Below are 15,217 nucleotides of genomic sequence, written 5' to 3' on the forward strand. Positions count from 1 at the left end.
ACCGAGCCAATTACGACAGACGACCCTTTTAGCGTTTAGCTGAATCTACCTCATAGTGAACATAATCAGGATGTTCGTCCTCGATGTCTATTAACATTATTTGTGTTACCTCTTGGTGAAGCATCATTTTGTCATGGGCAAGAGCTCGTCTTGATGGTATGCAAGCTGATAAACACATTGAACATAAAGCTGGGCCACATTGAATACATAGGCATATAAAAAACATGGCTCCTACAAGTATACAGAGAATCGTCAACAGTTTCCAGCCCCAAGTTGCAAGCATGGACCAGAACCATCCCGAAAGTGTCCAAGTTCCATTGTCCGGGTGAATCTCAGCTGCAATTTTATGAAGTTTGGAGATGGCATCATACACAGATGGAGAATTGTCCGGAATATATACGCAACAGCTGCTTCCGATAATTCTACATGCTCCCCCACGATCAGCCAAAACAACATCCAACACCATCCTATTTTGGAGCGTAACAATCCTGGAAATCTGTAGTTCTTCAGTAATATTCCCCAGGGCAATGGCAGTGTCATTCGCTACAGCCTCGACAACACGTGTCAGTCGTCTGATTTTCCGGCTGTTCAGTGCAGCCCCCACAAAGGAGAATAGTCCCAAATTAAAGTCCACATACTGTTGCAATGCAGTGTCTGTTTGGTCAACGTCCTCCAGGACAACAGTTCGCTTAACCCTATTCAAGACGAAGTCATGGTACAACGTATAATCATTGTGATACATTGGAGGGGCAATGAATACAGGAGGTAACACAAACGATACGTAGCACGTGCCCAACCATCCCAATGGAAGCTGATGGTAGCCCTTCGTTCCACAGATAAAATATGTATTTCGTGATGCAACAAATGAAATGCCATTCGGGCTATCAAACGTGAGAGTAGTATTACATTCGCTTTTCCCCACTGCAATCGAACCCTTGTTCCTGATACATAAATCGGCTTTTGTAGCAATGACATTTATAACATGGGCACTCTGATTGCTGTATACCCGTGGGGTGGACACATTATCAGGCCTGTACTCTTCCCATTCGAAACGAGTGCCCTCAGCCCGGGGAAACCCATCCTTGTCGTGGAAACATACTTTATTCAAGCGGAAAAGCACCCCCCCTTTTGTTGGCCACCTCATAGTAAAGAGGAGGGTGTACCAAGCGTTACATGACCCATTATGCGAAAACGGGAGTGGAATAAGTGGGGTGCCCCCTCTCTTCTGGTGCCCTGGCAACATCCCACACACCCAGCAATTTGAAGTATTGGTCATGTTATGTGTGTGGTGTAGAATCTGAATGAAGCTGTTATTTAAGTACGTTTGGCGGTGTCGTTCTTCATGAAAGGGCAGTGTAAAATGAAAATGTTCAGACGGAGCCGGGGTAGTCGGCAACAAATGTTCACGTACAGGCACCATAAGTTCGACTACCCAGGCTATAACAGCTATCACCACAATGGTCAAAACAAAGAGAAAGGCACCCAATATTTTCTTATCAAGGGATGCCATTGATGCCATAGTGCAAGAATGTTCGTGCAAAGTCTCAAATGGCACAAATTGTTCACAAATTGTTCACAAAAGTCTCAGATACACGTACGTATATACCGAAAAAAGAAAAATACGGTGCTGAACTCCGAGGTAGCCGTTGTTTTCTTCTCCGGGCCAAGACGGGTGTCGCTACTCTGGCAGAACTGATCCCCCCCCCTTGGAATTCCCGGTTTCCGTTTCACAAACCTGGAGCGGTAACCAACCAGTCATTAAAAAAAAAACAAAACAAAAAAAAACCCTTTTATCGTGGGCGCAGGTTGTAGCGCTCTCTTCCAGCAGCAGATTGGTCCGGGAAGGCTCCCTCAACTTCGGCCGACGTCACAGCTGGGCTCTTTTCTTTCTCCAAGATCTCCTTATAATCAGTCAACACAGCAGGAGTCACCAGATCCGGAGAGACACGGCGACAATGTGTCGAATGCACCCACCGCTTTCTGTTGGTCACTCGTACTGCGGTGCGGGTCGCAAGGAGGACCTGCTCGGGGCCCTTCCACCTGGGCTCCAGACTGCTTGCTCTCTCAAACGAGCGTATCATAACATGGTCCCCAGGACGAAGATCATGGCCCTCTCCAATAGAGTTATCAGGGAGTGCTTCTCGAACCTGTTGATGAATAGAGAGCAAATCATTTGTTAATCGTGCCAAAAAATCATTCATCATAACACAAGGCACATCATGTATTAATCGCGGCTTGGGCACCCCCCAAATATTCATAGGGCGGCCAAACACCACCTCATAAGGCGTAAGGCCGGTTCGTGAGTGGGGTACTGATCTAAGAGAAAGCAGTGCTAGCGGCAAAGCATCTGGCCACTTCAACGATGTAGACGCCACAATTTTGGCCAGTTTAAGCTTCAACGTAGCATTGTACCGCTCAACCAAACCTGCTGACTGAGGGTGGAATACAGCGTGGAACTTCTGCTGAATCCCTAGCCCCTTCAGTACATATTCCACAATCTTTCCAACAAAATGGGGCCCATTATCGCTCCACAAAAATTTGCAAACTCCAAAGCGAGGAAAGAATTCCTTAAGCAACACCTTAGCTGTTGTCAAAGCCGTATTGTCTTTCGTGGGGTAGGCCTCAACCCATTTGCTAAAAGCACACACCACCACTAGGACGTACTTCAGGTTATTGCAGCGCTCGAGTTGGATGTAGTCCATTTGAAGCACTTCAAATGGTGCAGAAGGTGGAACGAACCCTCCTTTCGGAGTATGGGTCCCCTTTCCAGGATTGTGTTGCAAACATACCAGGCAGGTCTGCACTACTCTCTTTGCAGTATTAGCAATCTCGGGATGTTCCCAAACTCGTGTTAAAAGCCGAGTGATTGCAAGAGCTCCGACATGAGCCAGTCCATGTGTCATCTGGACCATCGCCTGTAAATAAGCCGCAGGCAATTTCCACTTCTCCATGTCTTTGCTTCTCCAACAACCCTCATCATCTAGTACCCCATCTGCTGCCCAAGCCGCAAGTTCAGATTCAGTAGCTGATTTTTGAATATCCAATATTTCTGCTCTAGCATCATTCCATCGCTCAGCCTGCGATTGTACCACATACATGGGGGAGCTAGTTCGGGACAAAGCCGTTTGTCTAGCTATGCTGTCTGCAAAGGCATTTCCTTGACCCACTTTATCCGTAATCTTTTTGTGGGCACTGCATTTTACTATCGCTACTTTCTTTGGGCCAAGCAGCGCATTTAGGAGATCACGCACTAGCTCTCCGTGCATAATGTGCTCTCCGTGAGATGTCAAAAACCCACGTTCTCTCCAGAGTAGCCCAAAGTCATGTGCCACTCCAAAGGCGTACCGGCTGTCCGTGTATATGGTCACACATAGACCAGCGCTCAGTTCGCAGGCTCTTGTTAAGGCTATCAGCTCTGCTGCCTGAGCCGACTTTTGTGGTATCCTAGCTGTTTCAACCACTGTCTTAAGTGTCGTGATCGCATAGGCTGCGGAAGTCGTACCATCTGGCAGCCTTAAACACGATCCATCGACCCACAGTTCCCCATCCACATCTGGAAGTGGGACATCCTGTAAGTCGACACGACCCTTTGTCTGTTCCTCGGTCAGGAAAACACAATCATGATGTTTTTCTTCCTGACCCTCCTCGGCCGGATAGGGCAATAAAGTTGCAGGGTTCAAAGTAGCACATCTTTTCAATGTAATATGTGGTGCCAAGAGTGTCAGCTCGTATCCTGTTAGCCGTGCACTCGTGAGATATTGGGTCTTGGTTTGGTTTAACAGGGCATCTACTGCGTGAGGAACTAACACCAGCAATTTGTGTGATAACACTATTCCCTCACTCTGTCGTATGGCTACTGCAGTTGCTGCTACCGCTCGAAAACACCCGGGCAACCCTCGCGCCACAGGATCCAAAATGGCAGAGAAGTATGCACATGGTCTCTGCTTATCCCCGTGCAATTGCACTAACACTGACAACGCGCACCCATCATTCTCGTGCACGTACAATGTGAAAAGTTTCGTATAATCTGGTGTACCTAACACGGGTGCGGAACAAAGGGCCTGCCTCAACTGCTCAAAAGCTTTCTGACATTCATCTGTCCACTCAAGAGGCATTGGTGTAGCTTTGGACAGTAATGCTAGCAAAGGTTTTATGATATGTGAAAAGCCCATGATCCATTGCCTACAAAAGGACGTCAACCCTATAAAGGCACGTACATCTCTCTGCGTGCGGGGGACTGGTGTGTCTAAAATTGCTTGAATTCGATCAGATGTTAATGCACGCCCCTCCTTAGACAACAGATGACCGAGATAGGTCACCTGGGGTCTACAGTATTGAAGCTTTTTCTTGGAAACCTTATGATTGTTTTGTGCCAAAAAGGAAAGCAACGCAAGTGTGCTCTGTTCACATTGTGCATAGGAGTCAGCGGCAAGCAGAAGGTCATCCACGTACTGGATGAGCGCAACGCCAGACTGCAATTTAAACGAATCTAACGGCCTTTTCAAAGCCTGGCTGTAGATGCTAGGACTTTCAGTATATCCTTGGGGAACACAACAAAATCTATACGATTTATTATTGAGCGTAAAACCGAACAGATATCTGCTATCAGGATGAACAGGGATGGAAAATAACGCATTCTTTAAGTCAATAACACTAAAGGTGGTGGCTGTCGGTGGAACCAAGGTAAGCAAGGTCGTAATATCAGACACCACCGGGTATTGGGGAATGACAATTTTGTTGATCTCTCGCAAATCAATAATAAATCGATATATTTTGCCGTCAGTGTCTCTCTTAAGAATCGGAAGAATAGGACTGTTACAAACATTATAAGGGACCTCCTCCACAACCCCTGCAGAGATCAAATCCTGAACAATATGTATCAATGCAATTTCACCTTCTCTCGAAATCTTATACTGTGGCACTCGTGGTAGAGGGGCCCCCTCCTTAACAGTAATGTGTATTGGTGGAATACGCATCTCTCCCACATCCGTATCTGAGGTCGCCCACAACGTATGCGGTAGAGAGGCGAAAGCTAGAATGTCTAAGATAGCATAAAATCTGTCAGGGTCAGGGTAATTGTCATTCAGGATAACCCGCACTCCCTCTGGAGCGCAACGTATTGTCGCTCGAAAATATTTAAGCAAATCAATGCCCAGGATATTGTCTGGGGTATGGGGTGATAACAAAAATTGGCCGAAACTAAAGTATTTGTCTATGCATAGAGCAAGGGGCTTGGACAATGGGCTGGGGGAGGGTGTGCCATCAAACCCTACACACGTAATCATTTCGCCAGACAGGGGAGCCCTCGGAACCAAATTTTTCGACAAAGCGCTACGAGTAGCTCCTGTGTCGACTAGAAATTGATCAGTAGAACCCAGAATGCCCGCTGTTACATATGGACCTTGCTGATCTACCGGCACTTCAACTGATTCCTTACCCCATCCTACGCAATCCTATGCATGCACATAATCCTGATGTTCCACATTCTCTCCTTCCGAAATCTGATATTGATTCCGTCTATCAAACGTATTTCGTTCGTCCTGGCCACGGCCCCTCTCCTCAACCTGTCTACGATCACCTCCACCACCCCTTGCTCCAGTATAACCTCCTCTTGACCTTCCACTTCCTCGACCACGCTGACTACGCTGTTCACGAAGTACCGGACAATCTTCGGCCCAATGCCCAAACTCCTTACAATAAGCACACTGATCCTCCGCAATGTCCGTACGACCATACGATGCGTTTCCTCCACCTCGTCTACCTCTATCATTCCCTCTACCCTGTGTTCCCCGAACTTGCGCCAACATCACCTTCGTTTTCAATTCCTTCGCCTTTTTCTCTACACTTTCTTTAGCCTCCACTTCCTGTCGCTCATAATACTGAGCCATAGTTAACAAGGACGCAGGGGTCGCCGTGGCCCAGGAACTTTCACTCGACTTCAATCGTTTTGCAATCTCTGGTAGGAGATTAGCTACATACTTATCTACAAACAAATGCCGGCCCGTATCGTCTGTTAAAGATTGACCACTGTAATCATGAAATGCTTCCTCGAAGCGTGTAAAGAAATCTGAAACCGTTTCATCCGGTTTCTGCTTACACGACGTTAGCATGGTCCAATCAATCTTTTTGGAGGGAACAAGCGTTTTTAATTTATTCAAGATAGCTGCCGGCAGATCTAGAATTAACTGGCAAGGCTTACAGGCTGGTTCTCTATCTAAATCTGCAGCATTTATTTCTTTCCATGTTCCCCCCAATATCGTTTCATCATTATTTTTACGAATTTGCCTCCACATATCAGGTGGTAATATTAGCCCAAAAAACAAATCTATATCCACAAGAGTCATCACACAAGATGATATAGCCCCCTCCACCCCCTCATAAAATGCCGCCGGATTCTTCCGAAGATCAGGTAGAGAATTTTTCAATGCCATGACATCTGCTCTATTCCACGGCGTATATACCCAATTATACACAAAATACCCTTTCGCATCCTTCGACAATTTATCATCATCCGTACCTTCCCCTTTTGGTGGAACATACAAAGACGGAGAGAGCACTCCTTAGCCTGCCCATTATTGCCCGAACCAGACTCCTTTTGCCTCTTTTTCCTCTCCTCCCGTAATCTGGCTGTCTCATCCCGTAGCGCGATCAATTGCTTGAATAGGTCGTCAGCATCTGAAAGATCAAAATCACCTTTAGCCAAATTCTCACGATATACTGACAACGATTTAGATTCTAACGTGTCTGAAAGTTCCCGATACGCGCCTACAACTTCATCCGCCAAACTAGACAGAAAATACATTAATTCAAGATCCGACCACGCTTTCTTTTCTTCTAACAACTGCTCCTGGGAAACACAATTCTTAGTTACTTTACGAGCCCAACTCCGCAAATGAGCGGACCTCGCCGCAGTAAACCTGGGAGCAGATATACCCTTGTGATCCGACTTATCCTGTCCATCATCCTCTGAAGCCCCAGCTGGAGCCGTCGGCGAAACATATGGAGGTGGTGACCGATCTAACAAAGAAAAATCATCAATTTCATTATTAAGGACAGGATAAAGTGGTCGGCGGATAGGAAATTGACCAGTCGTTTGCAATTTACGTTCCCGTTCCTCCCTTTCTTTCTTCTCCTGAGCCTCCTTTTCCTCAAGCTGTAAAGCCTTATCCCGAGCAGCCTTACGCTGCTCTTTGTCCGCCAAGGCAACTTCACGTTTCATTCGCTCACGCGCCGCTTTCTCCCACATTCGCACGCAATCAAACATATTTTGTCTAGACCTGCGTTGAAACAAACATTGCTCTACAAATTGTATTTTACTTAAATCAAACGACCCGTGTAGAGGCCATTGCAATTCAGGATCGGCCTTGGTGTACTTATGCCATAATTTACTGTACATAATAGGGGGAAGGCCAAATTTTATATACATGTCCCTATTTGGTGTTCCCTCTGGGGGAGCCGGCTGTGCTTCTGCTAACCTAATTGAGGTACCTTCTCCAAGACAACACATTCCTCGGAGTGTGCTGAAAACAGGCATGTTCAAAAAGTATCACGAAAGCGTGACACCGTATAAAAAGGCACTTACAGTACTTCACACAAATGTGCCGCTCAAAAGGAAAAAACAAAGTTAGAGAAACATCTCTACATGCCTGCCTATGTGAAGTGCACTACACATATAAGTTCAAAGATCACAAATTCACAATGTTAGCTAACTCAAATCAAAGACGTAGATCGTAGGACTTCGGCAAGCGTCCGAGGACTGCCTTACCGATCACAAATCACAGAATTTCAGTAAGCATCCGAAGACTACCTTACCGAACACAAATCATATGACCTCAGTAAGCGTCCGAAGACTACCTTACTGCTCACAAAGCTTACCCAAATTCCCAAATGTCCAGATTCCAACTGCCAAGGTCTTGTAAGCCAAATCAGCCAAACGGCACTTTCTCAGCGATGCAGACACTCGAAAACTCAGTCGGAGACCGGCGCCACCTGGAAGGTCAGATCGGAAGGAAAGGAAAAAACACCGTGGCAGCCAAGACTCGGGTCACTCGTGGCAGCGCGCGTCCATGCAAGTTTCCAAGCCTTCGTCACGACCTCTCCTTCGGGCATCCGAGTCGCCGATGAGTCCCTTCGTGGTCGCCAATTGAAGTAATTCAGGGTTCCCAAGGCCTACACGCTCCAGAGATAACCCACTTACACTCAAGAACTGTTGGCACGGAAACTGTAAAAGGCAAAGAACAAGTTTATTAAGACCCCATGGGGTGGTGGTACACTCAAACAGCACCCTTCGGCAATGCAAGAGGTATCACACCGAACACCGGTGTGACCCCGTTTATATACAGTTAGGGGCAATAAAAGATAGGCAGCACGTGTTAAGACACATCTTAAGGACATATATGGTCATGTTTTGGAATACTGCCAGCTCATTGGAGGGGGCACAACTCTGCTGGTCAGTTTGGTGCACATTCCAGAAGGTTTACGGGTCAATGGGAGCTGCGCATGTGCGGGTTTGACCAGTACTAAAAATAGCCTGTTGCTGGGCAGATAGAAGTGGTCAGCGGAACGGACAACGGACCAAAAGGGCACGCCGGCCACGAGGCCGCTCATGATCTAAGATGGCCGCTGCAACATTCAAAATGGCGTTTTCATATATAGCCAAGTTAAGGAGGACAACGTGTAGGTTCAGCTAATCGCTAATGCGACCGAGCCAATTACGACAACACAGCAAAAATATCAGGCAAAATTACCAGAAACAATTACTTTAAGATGCGAACGTTATGAGCAGTTGGCCCCCACAAGATAAAGAAATAATGTACAAACTAACAGATGCAGCCATCATTCGGATATACTGAGTCCCTTTAAAAGTTTAAACAGCAGGGTAACTGTGACCCTTTACTACTATTAAATATAGAAACTGAAGAACCCCTGCCGCCTGCATAGCCCTTTACTGCCACTGCTTTCCGGCATTACTTGCCTGCCTACCGGAGGAGTTCTGCTCCACAGGAGCACCAGAGCAGAGACTACTGCCTGCGGGGACCGGGACGGGACTGCGAGACCCAGCATTCCCAGCGCCTTGACGACCACAGGGCAGCTGGTGTCTCTTCCCGCCCCCAGCACTCCCGCAGGCTAAAAGCGGCTTGAGGCCCCCGCTCCACGGGTGCCGCCTGCATAGCCGTTTACTGCCACTGCTTTCCCGTACTGCTTACCTGCCTACCGGAGGAGTTCTGCTACACAGGAGCACCGGAGCAGAGACTACTGCCTGCGGGGACCGGGACGGGACTGTGAGACCCAGCATTGCCAGCGCCTTGACGACCACAGCACAGCTGGTGTCTCTTCCCTCCCCCAACACTCTCTACTTAACCCCGCACCTTCCCGCGGACCGCGGGACGCAGCTCTGGGCGAAGACCGGGCAAAGAGCGGGCCGTTTGAGCCGTTCGAGGACGGCAGAGACTGGGACCGGGCCATCCGTTCTGGCCGGCCCTTTACCAACAACCTACTTCCGACGGACGTTGCCCACTGGGAACTGAACTCATGATGACCACCAGGGAAACACGAAGCAAATCTGCATTGGCCGCAGCTGGAGTTCCCAAAGGTACTATTGACAATTATTTTGTTAAAGCCGGCTCACTGTTGATAGATGAAATCTCTGTGCTAGAACGGCGCATCTCCCAAGAGATCGATTGGGTGAGATCGTCAATGGGTCCAATGGCTCTGGCTAAAACACCGGAAGAAAGGCCTGAACCTAATAGTAATATCCAGATGGGCTCTCAGTCAACCCACTATGCCTCCAACCCAGATCTTACCATGGAGGGTACTAAGGATCTAGACAACATGAGTCTTATGATCCTACCCATGACCCGCACATCGTCTGCTCTACCCTCAGCCACCAACAAGGATCTGACTGTCCCTTGCATTACTGTGAACACCCCAGAACTGCAGAGGGGGGCAAGGGAGGGAGCAATACAAAAAAAGAAGAAAGGGGGGCAAACCAAAAGCGCCAGCAAGCTAAAATCATCTTAGCCCAAACTTGTTGGCGATGCTGGAACCCTCGGAGGTAATACTCCGAGACAACCACCCATGAATATTAGGAATGCCCAAAAAACATCCTCTCGACCTATAGAACAACCCCTCCTACAAGGTGATATTTCTATAGACTCTGCAAATGAGGACATTACCCTTGCAGATATAGGTTCTCTTATTAGGTCACTCCTAAGTCCCCTGGAAGCCCGACTGATAAAGATCGAAGCAAGGCTGGTCAATATCGAGAAATCCACAGTCAAGCTTGCAGACAGTGTTAAGTCAGAAACCAAGGGCACCAAAATAGGGTCAAATAGCATGCCCAAAAAAATCCTAGAGCACACAATCCTGACGAAGAAAAATGATCCCCCAACCTCACAAAATATAAAACCCACTCCCAAACAAAATATGACGGTACTGGCTCCAGCTAGCACAACAAAACCATACCACCCACACAAATTCAAACACCAATTCCTAGGACCTCAAACACAACTAGCAAACCCACACACAAGCCTGATCCCCCAGATAGAGTCAAGAATGCCACGCGCCCTCTAGACAACACCCAGAATAACACTTGGAAACCCAAACCTGTAAACTTACCACCGGAAGCATCCCCCTATACAGTGATTCTGGCGGGAGCGCCTGAACTATCTCCCAATTCTATTGAGACGACAGCCTCGCTTAAAAATAAAGTCATTAACTGGCTGTCTATATACAGACCCCTCCCACAAGGAACAACTGGCGATGTATCCATGGCGAGACGCGTCGCTTGGGTGGGTAACCTGAGAAAGACAATCAGGGGTGATTGCATTGTGGTTAGCTTCAGGGATCCAAGGACAGCCTCGTATATCTGTGACTGGGCGCCTGACGACCAAGGGAACTTAATCCAGGCTCTCCCCCTCTCGTTTTTCTACCCATCAAGCATCTACCTAGCAGAAGATCCTAGATGGGGCCATCACCAGGAGTTACTGGGAGAGTGGGAAAGAAACAGCGTAGAGAGAAGGGAGCCCTATTATCATAGGAATATGCTCCCTGAATACCTACCGTTACATGATGAGGGGGAGGGGTGGGAATATGCCACCAGAAGGAGAGGGGGATGGGGTGGCAGACCGAGAGGAGTCCCTGGTCCACATAGATTGCATCACCCAGCCTATCTCCCAACCTCAAATAGGTACAGCACCCTGGAAATGGTTGACTGACTGGCTGATTCCAATATAAGGGTGGTGGACCAACACGCAACAGCATATTCTGCAGAAGTTAGACCTATCACCGGAGGCCAGCTTGGGTCACAAATAGAAATTAATATCACCCCTGACATTCTAAATTACTCCCAGGAATATGCTAGCAGTACATCTGTTATAAGGGATAACATCACTAATTTAGAGTCCGAACAAGGAGAACTCACACTAACTTCAACAGTAAATGCTATTCCTGTCCCAACAGAGAACACTCTGTCTAATACTGAGCAACCACCCCCAAGACCTGCTACACTTAACTTAATTTCATGGAACGTATTAGGCATTAGCAACAAAATTGAATGTCCTGATTGGCTGAGGCTTATTAGCTCAAAAGGAATTTGTCTCTTTCAGGAAACCTGGGCACAAGATGAGTTCACATGCCCAGGTTTTGAAGTTTTTTCTAAAAAGGCAAAGTGGGGGGGGTAAGGGACGTCCGTCAGGAGGGTTGGCAACTTTGATCGCCTCCCATCTGGGCTGTAATGCTAGGTGCTTAGCTGTGGACTCTGAGGATATTCTACCAGTCCTCCTAGAATGGCCAAATCTGGTTAAGTTACTGGTCATAAACGTCTATTCGAGACCCGTGCCCATATCGGGTGAATCAAAAACAATTGAGGACCTCTCAACCTTTCTAAGTGACATCCCAAGGGATCTTCCACAGTTGGTAGCTGGAGACCTCAATTCCCACTATGAGCCACTTCCTGGATTGTTGGAAGGACCCTCCTTAGAGGAGGATGCCAGCTGCTTGATACCAGACATGGTGGCTTCCCCACCAAGAGCCTGGAAACCCCTGGCATTACAAATTACAGCTTTGACCCTCAATTATGGTCTACGCGCATGCAACGGGCGTACAAAATCAGACAACCCCTGCAAATGTACATTCAACAAACCAGGTAGCGAATCCAGACTAGATTACATTCTAGCTCAAATATCAAACTGGAGACGAATAATTGACTTCAGGGTACAACCCAGAGAGGATAGCGACCAAAATGCCCTCATACTTGAATATGCCATCCCCGGTATAGATGACACGGGAAGGGATATCGAAAATGGGACTAGTGGGCTACTCCTAGAGAACAATAGGAGGAGAGTGAGGTGGGGGAAGCTGGCAACAAATGATGCAAAAATATCCAGACTCTATGCCAGAATCACCCCAGTCCTTGAAAGGGCATTTGGCCTCTCCGATAAACTAGAAGATAGAGGGAACATAGAATTACTGGGTCAAACCCATAAAGATCTAATAAATACACTACAGCTAGACCTATTCTCAGAAGCATCATCAAAAAGCAGTATGCTAAACAAAAAATCCTGGTATAACTCTGCATGCCGGGAATCCAAACGGGAACTCTTAGCTGTAATTAAGGCTCATGGATGCCGTGAAATAATACAAGGCAAAAGACGGGCATATAGGACACTGCTGGCAAATGCCAAAGCCAAATGGGATCAAAAGCATTGGGAAGACCTATCAGAGGCGCTAGCCAATAAAGATTCTCATAAATTTTGGCGAGTGGTCAACCACGGGTCAGAGGATCTCCCCTCTGCTATTGAACCTAACATTGCCCCTGCCGTATGGCAGGAACACTATCAATCCCTATACACAACTGAGGACATGCCTTATACCAATCTCAACAGTATCCCCATGACTGGGCTAGTGGGTGAACCATTCTTGTTAAAAGAAGTTTGCGCTGCAATTGCGGGGCTGGCAGGAGGTAAAGCACCGGGATTGGATGGGGTCCCTGGAGACCCGTACAAACAGGAACCAGAGATATGGGCACCATATCTACTGCTGATATTCAATGCGGTCCTTGGGGGTATGGAGGTTCCAGATACTTGGCTGGGCGCAGAGGTGGTCCCTATATTTAAAAAGGGATCCCCCCTGCTCCCAGCCAACTATCACCCTATAAGCCTCATTGACGTCTCGCAAAAGCTCTTTGGCAGACTAATTCTGAATCGCTTGCAGAATTGGCTGGAAGAAACAGACAACCTCAGCCCATACCAGGCTAGGATTCAGGAGGGGTGTTTCCACAATTGACCAAGTATTCAGATTAAATCTTATATACTGGAGAAGGGCACTCATCGAGGGCGGCACCTTATATACGGTCTTTGTGGACCTGCGTGCCGCCTTCGACCTAGTGTTAAGAGCAAAATTGTGGGAGGTAAAGATAGAACTGGGCGTCCCGAAAGATATCCTTGCGATTTTGTTTAAACTACATCACAACAACTTCGCAAGGGTCAGATGTGGGAGAAGCGGGAAACTGACCGAAAGATTCCCCATTCGCAGAGGGGTAAGGCAGGGTTGTGTGCTTGCACCGACCCTGTTCTGCCTCTTTGTGAACAGGATAATCTCACACCTAACGGGGATCGCCAACACCGACGCCCCAAAACTGACCGGCAGCAAGGTGCCCGCCATTATGTTTGCGGACGACACCATGCTGCTATCTAAAACCCCAATGGGCATACAGAGGGTGCTTGATGGCTTCCAGGGCTTCTGCACAGAAAGGGGCCTCGAAATAAACCCCCCAAAAAACTAAATTCATGATTATGAATCCTAAGTCCCAAAAGTGCCCAAATCCCTTACTTGGTTCAGTGCGGCTGGAAAGGGTACACACTATTGAGTATTTGGGGCTAACACTAAATGAAAATTTAACATGGGGGGCCCACAGGAAAAAAGCCAATATGAGGTTAGCTCAGAAGGCGGGGGGCATCATGAGAATTGCGTCAAAATCAACTTTTCGCCCTATTCAAATTTATAAAATGCAGGCTCGGGGTGGTGTTACCTACGGGGGAGAGATGTGGGGTCACACGTCATCTTCCAATCTACAGGCGACGTAAAATAAATTTATAAGACAACTCACTGCCCTACCAATAAGTACCCCACTCCTGCCCTTGAGACTGGATCTGGCCCTGAGGCCCATAACAGAAGAACTAGGGCTAAAGCCCCTAACATTTTGGCGCCGCATTTGGAGCAGTCAGGACCTCATTTCCTATCGATCTGAGTTGCAGGAATTTCTAACCCTACCTAACGCCGCCAAGATACCTTGGCTAAATTATATAAAGACAACATGCGATACCCTCGGATTAACAGAACTGTGGTTACACCCAAAAAGTACAAGTACCAGGATCTCAGGGGAAGCACTCTCCAGAGTTTATTACGAAAAAATGCTTACCCGAGGCCTGGCAACTGCACGAGAGGGCTCCCTGACGCATGCCTTCATCATAACTAAAGGCTCATACAACTTTGAAACCGTTTTGGATGGCATGGCCCCTGCTCTAACAAGGAAACTCTTCTTGCAATGGAGGTATGGGACTTTACCCCTAAAGACCTTCACTAAAGCATGGGTGGAACAGCTGCCTACCGAGTTGTGTCCTGTTTGTGCTCAAACTAGAGAAAGCGAAGCCCATGTTATTTTCTTCTGCCCAGCCTACTCCAAAAGCAGACAATATTGGCTGGTCCCACTATTGAGAAACCTGGGATTCAGAACTTTCCTTCCTGCCCTAAGAGTTTTAAAAACAGACCTATCCCCGTCAACGGTCTTTTCCCTGGCTAAATTTTTAACAGCAATGTGGTATGCCAGAACTCGATATGTAAAGATGTCAGGGGACCACTGAAAATTGGTTGTATTGATACACTGCAATTCCTGTTTTAACAGTCTTTTTAAAATTTTTAATGATGATTAATTGTTGTATATCTTTTATGATCAAACGATCGAAATAAAGATTTGAAATTGAATTGAAATTGAATTACTTTAAGATGCGAACGTTATGAGCAGTTGGCCCCCCACAAGATAAAGAAATAATGTACTAACTAACAGATGCAGCCATCATTCGGATATACTGAGTCCCTTTAAAAGTTTAAACAGCAGGGTAACTGTGACCCTTTACTACTATTAAATAGAGAAACTGAAGAACCCCTGTATTTTAGTTGTTGGTGTATTGTACTCGTTTTTTTGTCCATTTGTTTTCCT

The sequence above is a fragment of the Lissotriton vulgaris genome, chromosome 9 (genome assembly GCF_964263255.1).
Source record: "Lissotriton vulgaris chromosome 9, aLisVul1.2, whole genome shotgun sequence".
Taxonomy (NCBI): Eukaryota; Metazoa; Chordata; class Amphibia; order Caudata; family Salamandridae; genus Lissotriton; species Lissotriton vulgaris.